Source organism: Triticum aestivum, chromosome 2A (genome assembly GCF_018294505.1).
Source record: "Triticum aestivum cultivar Chinese Spring chromosome 2A, IWGSC CS RefSeq v2.1, whole genome shotgun sequence".
Classification (NCBI taxonomy): Eukaryota; Viridiplantae; Streptophyta; class Magnoliopsida; order Poales; family Poaceae; genus Triticum; species Triticum aestivum.
The window spans coordinates 407,215,427-407,219,829 of record NC_057797.1 but is presented as its reverse complement, the minus strand read 5'-3'; the positions used below and the strand labels follow the sequence as shown (position 1 = coordinate 407,219,829).

At 41.5% G+C, this 4,403-nt stretch overlaps 1 long non-coding RNA gene across 2 annotated transcripts; it reads right to left on the bottom strand.

Annotated features, from left to right (window-relative positions):
- Nucleotides 1–2,152: 2,152 nt before the first annotated feature.
- On the bottom strand, nucleotides 2,153–3,809 carry LOC123188821 (uncharacterized). 2 transcript variants are annotated; one of them, XR_006495232.1, is made up of 2 exons: nucleotides 2,719–3,809; nucleotides 2,153–2,642 (listed from the first exon to the last, which is right to left on the bottom strand). It is a non-coding gene; the product is annotated as an uncharacterized lncRNA (long non-coding RNA). The 2 variants fall into 2 exon arrangements; XR_006495233.1 differs by having other exon boundaries at nucleotides 2,153–2,629.
- Between the last annotated feature and the right edge of the window lie 594 nt (nucleotides 3,810–4,403).

Below are 4,403 nucleotides of genomic sequence, written 5' to 3'. Positions count from 1 at the left end.
TTAAACCGTTCATCGAAATATGACACATAATATACTCGATGGAAAGCTTATGAATGGTAGCAAGTTTTTCATGTAGACATGTGTTACAAATTCGTTGTCGTTTGAGAGCTGGTTTTTAAAGATGGCAAAACAGTGTTGTTTTTTGTTTTTCAAAACAACATGTAAATGAAGGAAGGACGTCTTGTAAATATAATTTTTGAACCGTGCAGGGTGGAGCACGTGAACTTCTTGCAACAGACCTTTGAGGCTTTTAGTTTTGTGTTCTTTTATTCTCTTCTGAAACGAAGTAGTTGAACTCCCTGTTGTTTTCACCTTGAAATTTTGTCACGTATTTTTGTTCAACCTCTCTCACATGAATTTCTGAATTTTCTCGGGCTGAGCACTTGAACTTCTAGTAACAAAACTTTCAGCCTTTGCTTTTTTCATTCTTTTTTAATACAAAATGCACAAAGTGTAGTACGTGACCTTCTCGCAGTTATCAATCTAAACTTCTCGTGGTTACGTGAAAATATTTGAGTTTTTTACAGACATTGAACGACTCTACTTTTTTATTGGTTTTAATCTTTAGCTTTGGGGAAAATCTGAGTTTTTATAAACATTAAAAAACTTCATTTTTTTTAATTTTGGACTTCTTGGTATTATTCATTAGTAACGGGAAAAGTCCTAGTTATGTAATAAATATCGAACTGCTCAAGTATTTAAAGTTGAACTTCTAGATCTTAAAAAACAGGGGCAAATATATGTTTTACAAACTTTTTAAACTGCTCGGTTTTTTTTAATTTGACCTTCTTGGTTTTGGAATAAACATTTTTGAACTTCTATGTTATTTAAATTTGAACTTTTCCAATTTAGTAAAATGAAGAAACACCATTTTTATAAACTGTTTGAACTACTCCATTTTTATTTTTGAACTTATTTGTTTATTCTAAAGTAAGGAGGAAAATCATGGGTTTGTAATAAACATTAAATCACCCTATTATTTAAATTTGAACTTCAAGGTATTTCTTAGAAATGGTTAAACTTACAAAACAAATTATGGTTTTTTCCACTTTCTATGAACCTGCTATGTTATATCATTTGAAGTTTTTTTTGTCTCGCGACATTTTTAGGCATTTTTTTCTGTCGATGAAATGTCCTTGGTGGTCCCTTTTTTTCATTTGATGAATTTCTTCTGTATGTAGTACACTTGAACTTCAGAATTTCTGAAACATGAACTTCTATATGTAGTTTTTTTCTAAAAGTTTCTAAAAAATGAAATTGCCATGCGTCTACTAATACAACGACATGTTGTTATATTAGTGTGAACTTCTCACAAAAGTCAAACCGACACACAAAAGATAACAAAACCATCGCTGTTTGTACACAAGAAAATTACAATTTGACATGTTTGGCCATATGATAAGATGTAGGCAGCAGCAGCAAGGAGCATTCGAGTTTGACTGCGTCAGACGGCTTTGTTGAACGACCACACATGGCCAGAACAGAGGAACCACGGGTTGAGGCGCCACACTGGCGGCGATGGCATCACACTAACTTGATCATCTTGGTTTTGTACTAAAAATCAAACTTCTCGGTTATTTAAATTCGAACCTCTAGGTTTTTTGTATAACCCCTTTATTATTAAAAAGTTGAACTTCTTTGTATTTTTAATTTGACATTCTTGGTTCTGTAATAAACATTGAACCTCTATGTTTGTGAAATTTGAACTTCTAATTTCTTTTGGAAACATGGAAAATGCTTTCTTTTAAAAGTGAACACTCTCTGAAACAACACTCTCTAAAACAACAATTCTAGAAAAAAACAAAAGGAGAGAACCTCTTCCCAACTTTTATCAATATTCATTAACATGAACATTTGTTTTCTACATCCAGCATGGATACAAGTCTACTACAACAGTTCCATCTCGAGGGATAGTTGTAGCATATATGTTAAAGTTGATTGATAACATCGGCATGCATATAACAATGATGTCCAGAGAGTGTCGGTGTTCTAGAAAATATACCAATGATTTATTCTTTTAAGCATCTCTTCTAAGCAACTTTCTTACTCCCTCCCTCCGTCTTGTAATGTAAAAGCGTTTTTAACACTACACGGTGCTTGTGTACTAACTTTACATGTGGGAGTTCCCATTCGCACTCTGACGATGAACATAGAAAAAACGATGTGATCTCTGCAGCGCCACAAAAGTGCGAATCCCTGGTTAAATTTAGTCACTGTAGTGGCCTTTCCCGGACCATGTCAGTAGATTAGTACTATCACGTCAATCAAAATAATTAGTGTTGGTACAAGCGCATCTGAATAAATAGGATTCCCACCCCACCTAACCGCCTTGAAATGAACAAAACTGCAAGCTGTTTTGTTGGCCCAGCGCAGCACGTGACTAGCTACTGATGCTCACAACACAGGTTGGCTTCAGGCTTCACTTTGCGCTCCAGCCATTCTGGCATGCAAAAGAAATACTAAAAGCTTGGGAGAAAGGCAGATGATGAGGAAATAAAAGGTGCAGCATTATTGGAGAAACTTTATCAGCTGTGGTGCACAGTGACAGTGTAGCTTCCACTATCAAATATTCCCTGAACTTTCTCATGGCGTGCAGTGTCTGTCGGCGGAGGAAGTCCTGTCAGGCTCTCTGTAACAGGTAACTAACAAACTCATGTCAGTTACTAACTGATTACTGATATCAAATATTCCCTGAACTTTAGGAGTAGTAGAATTTACTTGAAAGTTGAACTGTAGCATGAGGCCATGCCTGCTGCAGGTGTTCAGAACAGACTGATTGCACTTAGTTGTGCATATATGTGGAGATTAGTAGTACCAATGATGTCCAGGGAATATTTGATAGTGGTTGATAACATCGATCTCGAGGGATAATTGTAGCATATACCAATGATGTCCAGAGAGTGTCGGTGTTCTAGAAAATATACTTGGACATATTTTTCACCTTCTGGAACAATTTCTACCTTCCCAAAGCTGCTGATATACTTGGACATATTTTTCACCTTCTGGAACAATTTCAACCTTCCCAAAACTGGACAACAAAGTATAATGCTCATTTGTTTAGAGCTGAACTGAATAATCTGGTGAAGCTAGCCTGCAACGATGGCCAATTTTTTCAGAGGACAAACACAAAAAAGTGATGAAATTGGAGGGCAGGGGTTGTGGCCTCGCGAACCGACGCGAAGTGATCCCACGATGTAGGCGAACCAGGGGAGTCAGGTGGTTCCTGGCGTCCTGGGGGCGACCGGGGGCGCGCTGGATGGTGGCGGTGAACTGCAAGAGGTGGCGGTGGCGAATGGCCTGAGTGCCGCGGCATAGGGCATCTTCAGTCGGGAACCTCGGTGGCGGCCGGCGGGATCAGAGCTAGGCGGTGCCGCCCCGGGATCCACGGCCCGCGATGGCACCCAGGATCCATGGCTTGGTCGTCTTCAGTCGGGGACCCCGGCGGCGGCGGGCGGGATCCAAAGACAGGCGGCGGCGCCCAGGATCCATGGTCAGCGACGGCGCTCAGGATCCACTACCAAGGTGGATCGGGGCAGAGGTGGTGGTCCATGGTGGCAGTTGAAGAAGACAGGGGCGGCGGCGCGCCAGGAGGAAGGCGGGGGCGACGGCGTCCCAGGAGGAGTCTGGAGGCGGCCTCGTGCCGGGAGGAGGCGGGGACGACGGTGCGCCGGGAAGGAGGCGTTGGTGCTGGCACGCCGGTAGGAGGCGTGGTAGGCAGCGGCGGCGATAGGATCGGGGGGCGTTGGGGATCGAGGGAAGAAGGGGGAACGCTAGGGGTCAGACTACTGATCCCTTGCTTCCCATCAGACCACTCGATGACCGTAGGATTAATACCATGCTATCCGTCCGATCTGACATATGATAGTTAGCCGCTGAGTTTTCTCCCTCCTAATTAATTGCTTTGAAGAGTCCCACGTATATAGCATGTCCTCCCGCTGACCTCTCCACTATTCCTAATTCTCTCCTTCTAGTTACTAATTGCTTCCTAGAAACTACGTTACTACCTCCGTCTCGGTGAATAAGTCATTCGCGTAGTTCTAGGTTGACGATTTAACTATCTAAATATGTATTATATGTGACAAAAAATATATATTTAGAAACTACATCCTTGTAGAAATCTAGTGATATACTTTTCATGACATATAACACATATTTAGTTCCTCAAATCGATGGCCTAGAACTACGCGAATGACTTATTCACCTGGACGGAGGTGGCGGTGAACTGCAAGAGGTGGCGGTGAACTACGCGAATGACTTATTCACCTGCAAGAACTACGCGAATGACATATACTTTTCATGCACAATTTCTTTCCACACGTCATACCCACGAATGACCACCGCTCCATGCTCACCATCGGCAAAACATTTTCTTCCACTCCCGTAGGCATTGGGGAAATTTAGGA